This window comes from Erythrolamprus reginae, chromosome 2 (genome assembly GCF_031021105.1).
Source record: "Erythrolamprus reginae isolate rEryReg1 chromosome 2, rEryReg1.hap1, whole genome shotgun sequence".
NCBI classification, from domain to species: Eukaryota; Metazoa; Chordata; class Lepidosauria; order Squamata; family Dipsadidae; genus Erythrolamprus; species Erythrolamprus reginae.
This window is the reverse complement of record NC_091951.1, coordinates 246288875-246302563: the sequence shown is the minus strand read 5'-3', so window position 1 is coordinate 246302563 and position 13689 is coordinate 246288875. Positions and strand designations below refer to the sequence as shown.

At 36.7% G+C, this 13689-nt stretch overlaps 1 long non-coding RNA gene across 1 annotated transcript; it reads left to right on the top strand.

Annotated features, from left to right (window-relative positions):
- Positions 1-5246: 5246 nt before the first annotated feature.
- LOC139162244 (uncharacterized) lies at positions 5247-9794 on the top strand. Its single transcript, XR_011558286.1, has 2 exons — positions 5247-6568; positions 6602-9794. It is a non-coding gene; the product is annotated as an uncharacterized lncRNA (long non-coding RNA).
- The last annotated feature ends 3895 nt before the right edge of the window (positions 9795-13689 follow it).

Genomic DNA, 13689 nt, shown 5'->3' with positions numbered 1-13689 from the left:
TCACCATGCTAAAGTAAGCCAAAGTATTTTGTATTGTATTTAGTCAGAGTGGCTGTTTTTTATAGCTATGTAGTTAGGAAATAAATCTTGTCTAAGTTAAGCAGGAAAAAGAATTTGAGGAATGCGGCTAGAAGAGAGATAACGGACCGATTGATGTCGGAAATGTGTTGAAGTACAAGAGAGCAGAGAAATAAACGAAATTGCTTTATTCCTGAAATGATGCATTTAATGAGAGTTATTTGTAATTACTAAACTTCTACCAGAAACCAGAACAGTCCTCATAGCTATCGCAGCCACCAATACCTACCATAGTGGTCAATCATAGGGTAAAAATAAAAGGGGCAAAATAATGCATCCCACCACCATCACGATCAAAAAATAATAAGAAAACAAACAGTATGCCCATGCTTTTTGTGCTAACACATACAGATTTTCACAGTAACTCCCATCAACTGGGAATAATTTGGAAGGTTTGCACATGAGGGTTTTTAGCCAGTGGATTTGGAGTGGACAAAATTGCAAAGATTACATAAAGGCATTACTGAAGTCAAAGTGCTATTTATATCAAAGATGGATGAGCCAAATCCAGCCTCCATAACTATTTTATATGTTCCAGAGTCCCCATTTCTTGGCAACAAATTTCCACTGGAAGATTTGCAGTGACAGATTAATAGCAAATAACGCACAACTACTTCTTTCACGTCGTGACCATGGCTTTAGGTTATTTTAACACTGTGGGCACTCGTTGATGTGCCACTTGGTTGGATACAAAAATAAAAAATCAAGCATAATTCTCAAGCAGCAAATGGTTTCGAATCCTATTTTACATGAATCAGGAACCCCATTTGCATGTTGATTTTCATGAGTGGGATGGCTATGATTGTCATTCATATCCTCCAGTATCTCAGGAAAATAATAACATTTTTGCAATGTTCTTGATCTCACAACAGATGCCATTGATCAAGTTCCCCCCATTTCTGATTTACAGTGCGGAAGACTAAGAGTGTACCAGGGAAGTAGGAAAGGTACAATTTATCAACGTATGAAGAATTTACAAACTTTGGAATTTCTAAGTTTACCACTTTCATCTATGGTGCTTTGTAGCATCTATGAATACTTTCTGGAAAGTAAATGACTATTTTCAGTTCCACTATCACACCAGTAAATGACTGTAACTGTACTAAATCTTTGGGAAAACCTGATTATCTCTTTTAGTAGAGTTTCATGAGCCATGCCTGCCTAATGAAAAAAATTGTGCATACATTGTAGTCAGCTGAGAGTTAATTGTGTGTTTAATAGCACATATTTATGTTAATGAGAAGCCTCACTCTTTCTAGATCTTTGTGAACATTGAAGATTCTTACAAAGTGAAGGCCATACTTATTTTTAATTTTTAATGTTTCCATCTAGTGATGGAAATGTCACTTCTGCCTCCACACATATGCTTAAATGTACAAAATTTGAACTTTAATCATCTACAACTTGTGTTAGAAAATAAATCATCAGAGACTTGCAGCTAGCATTTCTTTTCCCCAGAAATCAGTGCCTTCAACCCCCATGAACCTCAGCTCAAAGTGACTGCATATAAAACCAATTTAAAATGGTTAAATTACAATATTGATTTCTTGATAAGAAATGGTGTTTTCCGGTGACACATCATTTAACTCACTGGAACTGTTTATGATTACGATACTGGCCATTTTCTGCCTTCCTAGACTTACAGGCTTACAATATATATCATGCCTCCTAGAATAGAGCAACTGTCTTCTTTGCTTCTTCCTACTAAATCACAATTAGGAAGTAATATCAACATACCAAAACATCCCATGCTAATTTAAGATGCTTATCCTAGAAGGAAAACTTTGGGACAGTTCATTCATTCATTAGATTTTGAATTCCCACCAGAATTTAATATGTGCAAGTGGTATAAATATTTGAGCTAGGTTTCCTTAGGAGTGTTATTTATGTGAATCCCAGTGAATGTTACATCCAGGGCATGCACAGAACTTGTCTGTTTTCAGATCATTGTGCTGCAAGCTTGGTGCCTTTTAGGTGTGTGTGTGTTGCAGATATTAAATATGGCAAGACTTTTATCCTAATATGATTTGATTGCTTATTTGTACCCGGACTATCAATAACTGTTGTACCTTATGATTCTTGACAAATTTATCTTTTCTTTTATGAACTAAGACAAATTCCCTGTGTGTCTAATCACATTTGGCCAATAAATTATTCTGTTCTGTTCTGTTCTGTTCTGTTATGGTCTGGTCTGGTCTGGTCTGGTCTGGTCTGGTCTGGTCTGGTCTGGTCTAGTCTATCCTTTCCGATGCAGCTTTATACCTCTTAGACTCATGTGTAAAATTCAAATGAATTTAACCACTCTCTTGTTTTGTACCGATTTTCAACAGTACAACCTTTCAATATTTCAGAAACTACATTTAACCATTAGTGTTTTGAAAGAAAATGTCTTAATATATCATAATTAAATCATATGGTTCAACCACAAATGTGCCTATATTAGGAATAATCTAAAGAATCTAGGCATCTAAGGCCTAGATTGATACAAAACACTCTTATTAGAGTACTAAACTTCCGACCTTTTGGACAGTAGTTCTTGCCAGGAAAGCAAGAATGTACAAAAACATGTTTACATCCTGTAACAAGATGAAGAAATCCTATTGTTGAGGCCAATAAACATTCGTAAACAGGATAAATAACTTGATGGATTAATCTAGAGAGTTCCAAGGAACTATGATGAAATTGGATGCAAGACAACCCCATATATGGACAGGAGGAAGGGGGTGTAAATTAGACATGAAACTCCTATAAAAGATGGTTCTTGAAGTTAGGTACTTTACCTTTTTGAGTACACCTTTTGGGTGTCTTTAATTGGTCCTGATATGATACAGTGGTATCATATCGGTGTCTTTATGTTATGTGTTGATATATGTTATGTGTTGATATATGTTATGTTTAATAAATGTTTATATGATATATATATCATGTGGTCTTTTAGCTTTTATTCTCATGGTCTGGGGAATTTTTTTAACAATTGGCGCCCGAACAGGGACCCGAGGACTTTTTTCCTGGATGGAGGACGAGAGAAACCTGGCAGGGCCCTTACTGGAGTTTTTTCCAGTGGCTGGTTTTCTCTTGCTTCCATGTCCAGGAATTAGCTTCTTTTCGAACTGAGAGGCCAAGAGAATAAGAGGTTTCCCGGGGGAAAAATTGCAGCTGCTGGCGAGAGCAAGCGTCCTTGGTGAGTAAAGGTGGCCAAGGGGTCTGATCCTGAGTTGGTGATATGTAGTAGCATGATTGAATACATGTGGGCACGCAGAGCATGTGAGAGAAATGTCTCTATATTTGTGCTGGGTTCTTGTGCACGAGAACTAATTTAAAACACATGTTGGGTGGTGACACTGTGGAGAAAGAGTTTTAAAGGGATCAGAGTGGATATTTACATAGTTGAATATTGGCTTGCTTATGTTTCACTTCAGGGTGAACGTCTATGTCATAATGAAACAGGGATTTTATTATGGAAGAAAAATATGGGTGTTGACTTTAAATTTAGGACATAGCGTATGCTAGGAATGGGTTTCGTCTACTTAAAACTGACAGCAGATGCTGTGGTAGAAGTATGTGTTTTGTTTTGTTTTTCTTCTTTCTTTTTCTTTCCCCCTCTCTGACAAAGGATGACGGCTGCTGGTAAGTTGTATCTTGAAGAGCAGAATGGTGTCTTTATGGGGAGATAGCAGCTGTGCTATGTAATATTTTGTCCTTTTGCTGGTATGATTTAAGAAGTGTAATACATATGGTTATAGTTAGATTGCTGGTAGAGCGAAAAGATTATTGCAAGAGGTGTAGGGAAGTCTAACTGATATTCTTGATTTCTTGAGAAATAGAGCTTTTGATAAATGTGATTAATAATCGAAGATAGATGTTTTGGGTGAGCAGATGGTAATTACTAAGGGTTTTTTTTTGTTTGATGAATTGGAGTTGAGACTGTATGTGTAGGGTTTATAGTATTGCTTGTTTAAGACAAGGAATGTGAGAATATGAGGCTGTCTTGAAGTTAAGTGGGTTGACAGGCTGTGTTTTCTTTTTGAGGAGGTAAGTTGTTAATTGTTGAGGGGCTATTATTGTTCCTGGGATAGTTTGGTGCAGTAGGTATGAAGGAGAATTAATTGATTGCAGCAGGCTTGGTTTATAAGCAGCTGGAGATAAGGGGATTTGTGGATATTGGTTATTTGAGAGAGTAGAGAATTTAAATATTGTATTGGGATAGATGGCATGTGTTTAATACACAGGCGAAAGGTTTGCAGTTCTGTGGCTGAGTTGTTACGTATATTAAGAGGTTGAGGATGAGAAAGAGTTATAATGGGTTTTTTTAATGACTTTATGTGGCAGTTGGAGGGAATTCCGTATTGGTGAATTCCAAGATTAGTGTATAGATGTGGATATGAAAGAGGGGTTTTTTTTTCTATGCATAGTAGAGTGTATGTTTTACATATGATGAACTGGAGTCCAGTATTGAGGACAATAACTGGCTATTTTTGATGTTTTTTATATAAGTGTTTATCTTGGTTTGAATCAGAGAACTGAGATGGAATGTCAAGCCTACTAAGTTACTAGTAATTACTTATTAAGTTAAAGGAAAAGCTAACACTGTATCTCTAAAACAAACGTAGTCAAGATACATAGCAGGAATTGGATTTTCTTTAACAATTGCCTTTTATATCTGTTGGAAGTAATGGTCTCTTATTGTATGCCCATAAGAAAATTGCTAGCTGGGAGATTTTGAAGGATATCTTGAGATTCAAGATGAGGGGAATCATATTTTATTTTATTGTAAAAAGCTTTGATTATGAATTATGAATTGTACACAAATCTGATAAATGAAATAAAGTACTGGTAGGGAGTCTTGTGGTGTTATGAAATGAAAATATTTAATTGTTGCTGTGACAATTGTTGCTGGATTTTACAATGCTCGTAAGGAAGCTAAACATTTTAGGAAAAATTTCACAATTGAGTAGAATTCGATGATAGATAATTGTTTTCTGGATTAAATCTGTGGCATCATTGAATACAGCTGAGAAGCTCGTGTAGATTTAGATAAATTGGTTCTGTGACAATAGATTTTTGCACTGTATGGTAACGTATTTCTGGCTTTGGCTCTGTTTTAAGGGAAGAGAAAGTTGTTTATGAGTGTATGAATGTTGATAGTGCAACATTTTTTTTTCTTTTCTCTGGTTTGTAATGTGGTTTGTAATCTGAGAGAATGCAGGGAAGTGTGGTTGTTTTGTACAGTATGGTATAAGTAGTGTTTATACATATGTTTGGGATTGTGGTTCCGTTTTTTTATATTGTTTATTGATGAAGAAATACTCCTATGTGAAAACTGTTAGAAGATATGATGTGGGATGATACGTATGAGCATGCTGGAATGAAGCCAGCGATTACATAGTGGAGCGGTTTGCCTGTTGTCATTTTTATGAATTGGTAGAGAGCTGTTTGCTGAAGAAAGGGGGTTGGATTAGATGACCTTTGAGGTCCCTTCTAACTCTGGCTGTTATAATAGTAGTGCTGGTATTTGGGTTGTTTGTGGTAGTAAATGTTGGGTTAGCTACAGAATGTAATAAAAAGTGTGTAGCTACATTAGATAAACCTGTTGTGATTTAGAAGACTGGTAGTTTTGATAGTTTTGGATTGATGATTTCCTGTGGTGAAGGAAGGTGTTAGAGGCTGAAGGCATTTGAATGGATTAGTATAGACTGGTGTCTGTTTATAGTATAATTTTGTTTAGCTCCTAGTAAGTGAACTGGGAAAGGTTTTGTTAAAGGGGGTTGCTTTACAAATGTAACAAAATTGGATAGAAGAGATTTAACAAGCAGTGGTAGTAAGCGATGTATGTGATAAGTAGGAATTTTTATATGCTGTCTGAGAAAAATAAAGCTGAATGATCTGTGTGACTGATTATAAGAAATGCCTGTATAAGATGTGGATTATTGAGTAAAGATGAGGTGCTGTAAAAGAGGCAGTAGGGAAGAAGAAGGTCAACTAATTTAACTTAGTGTGAGAAATATGTTGGACATATGCATGAAAGGATGCATAACTGTTTTTCATTCATTGTGAAAGAAAGTTTGTTTTTGATTGAGTGTGAATGAGTGTATATACTAAAACATGGATATTGGAATAACATAAATAAGGGAATACAGTGGTTGGGATGAATAACCTGATACTGTTGATAACAAAAGTAAATCTGGTGTACCTGGTGAAGAAGGTACTCTAGGACAAGCTGATGCTAGTAGTAGTCAGCCCTGCTGGCTTTAGGGGTGTTGCTGGTTTTTTTTTTTTTGTTTTGAATTACTTGGTTTTCCTGTTGACCAGGAACCTCCAGGCAAGCCTGGTGAACCTGGTTAAACAGGGCCTCAATGTTTTTGTGGTTCAATAGGTTCTTTTTGGAGAATCTGGATCTTGTGATCCAGGGTCTTATGGCAAATATGGTGATACAAGGTTTAGGTGGTAATATTAGTCCCCACTGGTGCACCTGGTCTGATGGGTCTATGAGGTCTTCCAGGACAATTTGGAAGCCCAGGTCTAGGTCTTCCTGGTTCAACTGGACCTGATGGTTGCCCTGGTCCAGCTGATCCAGCTGGTCCACAAGGTGAACCTGGTAATATTGAATTCCCAGGACCAAAGGGTCTTTAATGGTGAACTTGGAAAATCTGGAGAGAAGGGTATTTCTGGATCTCAGTGTACTGTTTGAATTCAAAGGAATGAGAGGACTAATTGTAGTAGGTAACCTGCTGGCTGGTCATTTCAGTGAATTGAGTGGGGAAAAAAAATATATGCCAGCAGTTGATATATGTATTTGGGTAAGAATTGAATCCTTTAAGTGGATGGGTGAAAGCATTTTCATTTGTAATGATAAATACTTAAGATGAGAATGAATATAATAGTAAAATAAATATGCCTTGGTATGGAAAAGTATATGTATATTAAATGTATATTAATAATGATAGAGGTACACGTTTTATGGTCTATTTAGTAGAATAGGGAACTGAAAAGGATTCCCTTTTGTCTGAGTATATTTGGCAAAGGCTGGGGAGAAAATTGAATCCCAGAAGCAGTATAAAGTTATAACAACTTTGAAACGTTTACCTTTAGCATTTGTATGTGTATAAATGTTTGTGCAATGTATATTTAAATGTGTAATACTGGAACGAGATGCACTGAGATGCTAAATTGTCTCTGAAACAACTAAAAGAAACTTGTCCCAGTTTTTTCTCGTTTAAGGTCTGACGGGCTGGTGGCTTATTTACAAGTGCATAATTTTAAGAGTGAGGACTAATTCCTGAGTGAAAACTTAAAAGGACACAACTGGAAGCTTATTTGGGACTGTCCATTGAAAAGACTGATAATGATTGAAATGACTGTGCACGCCATGGACACATATGAAGGGTTTTATGCCTGAAGGAATGGACTTTGTCAGTTTATCAGTGTCTCCCGGAAGCAGAGTGAGAGAAAGAAGGACTGAGAAACCTTTTAATGTTTTTTTTCATAAATGGAACTTTGGAGGGTGGATTTGTGAATCTGGATAGGAATGTTTTATTTTGCCATTGTCATTTTTATATTTGAATAAGTCACATTTATGTTGTGTAAATTTGTGGATGTAAGCCCCTGAATAAGAGTGTTAGTGTATACAATACTGTCACATATACACATGACATGCAACTATACGCTGGGGGGGCCTAGTACACATAATACATAGCAGCATGAATGTGATAATAAAGTTGGTGATTGTTTTGTGGAATGTTATACTGTACACAAAGGGGATGGGATCAGAGGCTGTGTTATCTAATCACATGGTGATAGGATAGCAGCTCTGTTGCCATACCGGACAGGATCATTGGTATACACAAACATCATCACTAGTATTAATTGATCCAGATTTGAAAACTGGAATATGCCTCAGATCCACTAGCTATGAAGTGGAAGTAATTTATAAGTAATATTTTTAAAAAATATAGATTACACACCTTTGTATGAGAAGTGAAGGATTATAGAAGAAGAATCATTATTGCTATATCATGAAACAAAAACACCTTCCAAACTGGTCTTTTTATACAATGTAGCCTTAGCAAAACTGTGCAATGAGCTATGTGAATGAAATGAGACGAAGTTAAACAAGGGAGATGGGAGACACATTAAGAAAAGGGGAATTAACATATCCAGATACAATGTATATATGTCCCCTATTGTTTGAAGAAGTCAAGATTGTTATGAAATCTAACTTGCAAGGGTGATTACTTGGGATGTTCTAAATGGACAGAGTAAAATATGCTTGGTGATTGTAGGGAGATATGTTACCAGCTAATTTGTATGTAACATATAGGCAAGAGGTGTGAACACAATTATCCATAGAGTTGCTGGAAAAGGAAAAAGCTGAAGCCCTAAGACAAGTGGGGTTTTTAATTTAGTGACTTATATGTTCATGCTTATGCATTCTTGCAACTGGATTAGATGAGCCCTGCACAATAGACAAATCTAACATTTATGGAGGTAACATTTTTTGTAAACAAATGGGTCATTTGTAAAAGGGTAACTGAGAAGAAAAATCATTCTACACTATAACATGATAGTCATGTATTCGTAGGCATTACATAAACATGTCCCAGAAGGTGGAGAAATGGTATATGTACCCCATTATAAGCATATACCAAGATAATGGTTTATTTAGAGGCCTATCTTTACAAAAATTGTTTGATCAAGGCCCGGAGAATAGAATGTAATTGGTGACATATCCCACACTTATGGATAAGATACAAGGAGTAGTAAGGTGGGAGTAGTATAAACATATAAGATGATTTGTTGAGTATACGTCCCTGATATGCCTTAAGGAACTCAACTTAAGCAAATGAGGTATTGTACCTGTGCAATAGAAAGGGAGATAATGAATCTATAATGTGAAATAGAATGACCATAAAGACATATGGATATAGCCATGGGAGATGAGTTATTTAAGTAGAGATAAAGCACAAGGAACTGCAGTTAGGAGTAGAATCATACAATGCTGCATCTAGTGACATATGGAACACTCCAACTCTTGGTTGCCAGACTCATTTGTAGGAGTTATTATAAGCATTGTATTAAGTTATGTACTAAGTTCTGTGTCTGTATCAAATGTATGCTGGTTTGCTGGGAGGCCCGCTGACATAAGGATGAATATCCCCATGAATTGGGTGGTCTGCATTGTGATAGACATGTTCTAAGAATTTGAGTACAAATTCTTGGAAGAAAGAGAGCAGGGATTGAGAAAATAATCTAAAGAATCTAGGCATCTAAGGCCTAGATTGATACAAAACACTCTTATTAGAGTACTAAACTTCCGACCTTTTGGACAGTAGTTCTTGCCAGGAAAGCAAGAATGTACAAAAACATGTTTACATCCTGTAACAAGATGAAGAAATCCTATTGTTGAGGCCAATAAACATTCGTAAACAGGATAAATAACTTGATGGATTAATCTAGAGAGTTCCAAGGAACTATGATGAAATTGGATGCAAGACAACCCCATATATGGACAGGAGGAAGGGGGTGTAAATTAGACATGAAACTCCTATAAAAGATGGTTCTTGAAGTTAGGTACTTTACCTTTTTGAGTACACCTTTTGGGTGTCTTTAATTGGTCCTGATATGATACAGTGGTATCATATTGGTGTCTTTATGTTATGTGTTGATATATGTTATGTGTTGATATATGTTATGTTTAATAAATGTTTATATGATATATATATCATGTGGTCTTTTAGCTTTTATTCTCATGGTCTGGGGAATTTTTTTAACAAGGAATAAATTATACATTATCTTTTAAATCATGGGAGACTGCAATATTTTTTAAAAAAATAATTTTTAACATTAACATTTCAGAAAAAAAGGGTTTTACTTGTATGCAACAAGCTACATGTAGGCAAGAAAAACAAGATGCACAGGTACGGTATATGTGGTACATTGCTCAACAGTAGTAACTGTGAGAGAGATGTTTGAGTCCTAGTGGACAACCATTTAAATATGAGCCAGCAATGTACAGCAGCTGCCAAAAAAGCCAACACAGTTCTAGGCTGCATTAACAGAGGGATAGAATCAAAATCACGTGAAGTGTTAATACCACTTATAAGGCCTTGGTAAGGCTACACTTGGAATACTGCATTCAGTTTTGATGGCTATGAGGCAAAAAGGACATTGAGACTCTGGAAAAGGTGCAGAGAAGAGTGACAAAGATGATTGGGGACTAGAGACTAAAACATATGAAGAACGGTTCAAATAACTAAAGGTAAAAGGAAGAAGAAACCGCTATGGTTTAGCAATGATGTAAGGGCTATAGTCAATGCTAAAAAAGCTGCCTATAGGAGGTATAAAGAGTCTGGAAGTATAGCTGATAGACAAGTGTATAAAATGAGACAGAAGGAGGCGAAACAGATAATATATGCTGCTAAAGCCTCAAAAGAGGAAGAAATTGCCAAATCTGTAAAGAAGGGGGATAAAACCTTCTTCAAATATATTAGTGATAGGAAGAAGTAAAACTGCAGCATCACAAAGCTTAGTACATAGTGAACTTTTGGGTTTAATTATGGATTACAAGTATGCCACAAAAACAGAGTAATGATATAATAAGATATTTGGACCAACACTCAAGTATGGGTGTTATAATTTTGATATTGCATTTTGTGGTGCTTGCTGATGGGTCTCATCTAGCAAAGCCTTTCATAAGGTTTATATGGCAGAACCAACACCCTCCCAGAGCCTCTGTGTGAGCCAAAAAACACCTGGCTGGCACACACATGCACGTTAGAGCTGAGATTGGCAAAGGCTCTCATGCCAATAGATGTGGCTCCACGTGCCACCTGCGGCACCCATGCCATAGGTTCGCCATCACTGATCTAGATGTTCAAATTCACAGCAAATGGCAACCGCCCTGAGAGAAGACATGTACTGATTTATAGTTTCACCCTCTTTTGGGTTTCTGTGATAAAAGGCATGCCTTCTGGCTATCACAGATGGAACAGGGGAATTGTAATTTCTCAGGCTTTCTGAGATTACATCCCAGAACACAGTATGTACTTTTTGAGGAGCCAAAAGGGTTTTTTTGCAAGCTCAAATAGACGCTCCAAGTCTTCGGAGAGGAGTGGCATACAAATCTAATTAATAATAATAATAATAATAATAATAATAATAATAATAATAATAATACACTACACCCCTGCAGTGACGTTGACAGGCTGTATTTACCAAGGAAAATAGGTGGCAGAGGACTTTTGCAAGTGAAGCAGACAGTGGAAGAAGAGAAGCATGCATTAGCTGACTATGTGAAGGGGAGCAAAGAGTCAGCGTTGATGGAGGTCAACAATAGGAAACTTCTCAAGGTGAAGCAAACTAAGGACCAGTACAGAAAAAATGTAAATGTCGTATGGACAGTTGGCGGAACAAAGCATTGCATGGACAGTTCTTGGAGAAGATTGAAGGCAAAGTGGATAAAGAAAAGACCTGGTCATGGCTTACAAGTGGAACACTCAAAAAGGAGACAGAAGGACTAATACTGGTGGCACAAGAACAGGCCATTAGAACAAATGCTGTCAAAGCCAGAATTGAAAAATCAACAGACGATCCAAAGTGCAGACTCTGTAAAGAAACAGATGAAACAATCAATCACATACTCAGCTGCTGCAAAAAGATCGCAAAGACTGACTACAAGTATAGACATGATGCTGTGGCACAGATGATCCACTGGAACTTGTGCCGGAACTACCATTTACCAGTGGCAAAGAACTGGTGGGATCATAAGCCCGAAAAAGTGGTCAAAAATGAGCAAGAAAAACTACTGTGGGACTTCCGACTTCAGACTGACCGAATTCTGAAGCATAACACACCAGACATCCTGATCATGGAGAAAAAGAAAGTATGGATCATCAACATCGCAATCCCAGGAGACAGCAGAATTGAGGAGAAGCAGCTAGAGAAATTAGTGAAATACGAAGATCTAAAAATCAAGCTGCAACGACTCTGGCATAAGCCAGTGAAAGTGGTCCCAGTGGTACTTGACACACAGGGTGCAGTGCCAAAAGATCTCAGTGGATATTTGAAAACCATCAGAATTGACAAAATCTCCATCTGTCAATTGCAAAAGGCCACTTACTGGGATCGGCAAACATAATTCGCTACTACATCACGCTGTCCTAGGTGCTTGGGAAGCGCCCGACTGGTGATGAAATACGAAATCCAGCATAGTGATCTCATTTGCTGTGTTGTGTTGACATATTATTATTATTATCAATTATCAATAATAATAATAATAATAATAATAATAATAATAATAATAATAATAATAATAATAATAATAATCTCATTTCCATAGTTAAAAAGGAAAAAATGTTTTCTTCCTGTCATTGGAAACACAAGAGAAGTTCATTAGCCATTAGAAAGAATTCAAATTTCTCTAGGTAATTGTCCCAAGTTTCAGCTGCAGGATTGAAAGTGGCAAAAAGGGATAAGGCTGCCATTTTCCATAGAAGGGGATTTATCGTAGTGACTTCAGCTCTTTGTAGTGACAGCTCAGTGACTTCTTCAGCTCCGTGTCTTATAGCCTTGTTTCAGAATGTCTATCCCATCCTCATCGCCAGTTTGATAAGTCGTGAGAGTCCTTATATTGGAGGAAGACACATTAGTAAGGGCTGACAAGTTTATTCAGCTCAATAACAACACTAGCAGTAAAAGCGGCAGTTTGATCGCTAGCGCGACTCAGTCTGGCTAACAGAGACTGGCAAGAGTCAACACCTTTGACAGCTCTTTTTATAGGCACACCAGAATTTCAGCAACCAATCAGGGCTCTGCTCTGCCGATATTCAGCTGCAGACTGAAGGGAAGCCTGGACACAGCAGAAACCATTCCAAAAATATTTTTTTTAAGGCCTTCCAAAATGAAATCTCAGATTGATTGTTCATGTAAGAAACACTGCTGGTCCAACATTTTTACTGTCAGAATTCAAAGGAAGTGGATGTTTGCCATTAAAACAAAGAGAGAAAGCTTCATAGCTTTTCTGCACTAAATGTTTTCAAAAAGCTAAAAAAAACACACATTAAAACCCGAAACTACCTATATATAAATAACAGATCTAAATTATTAAGGCAATATAGAATAATTTATATTGTTTTATGGGGAAAAAACAGATAATGCCTAACAGAAACATTTTCTAAATCTATAACTGATTTCAATTTGATGGTGTTTATGGAAAGAGGAGAAATACTGCCAAAGCTTTTATTCAGAAACAAAATAAAATCCTCAGACATGTCACCTGAAAAAGAATGGAGAAAATAACACAGTGAATTTGTCTTGTGAAGGAAAATGTGTGTAATTTTTTTGTTTTCTTTTGTTTTTTTTAAGAATCAGGAGAGAGAGAGAGAGAGAGAAAAGAAAGATACCAGATGAAAGAATCTTGAATTGCAATGGTAAATGTGTTTCAATTGTTCCCACTGATAGATCATGCACCTCTTTCTTTTCATATGTTAGTGGTGAAGGGGTAATTCTAGCTACACTCATTCATCATAGGAAGGCAAACTCAATATCTATTGCTTGCTGGAACAATGAGGACATAAGAGGAATTAAGGAAATGTGATTTAGTCCCTGAAACACTAA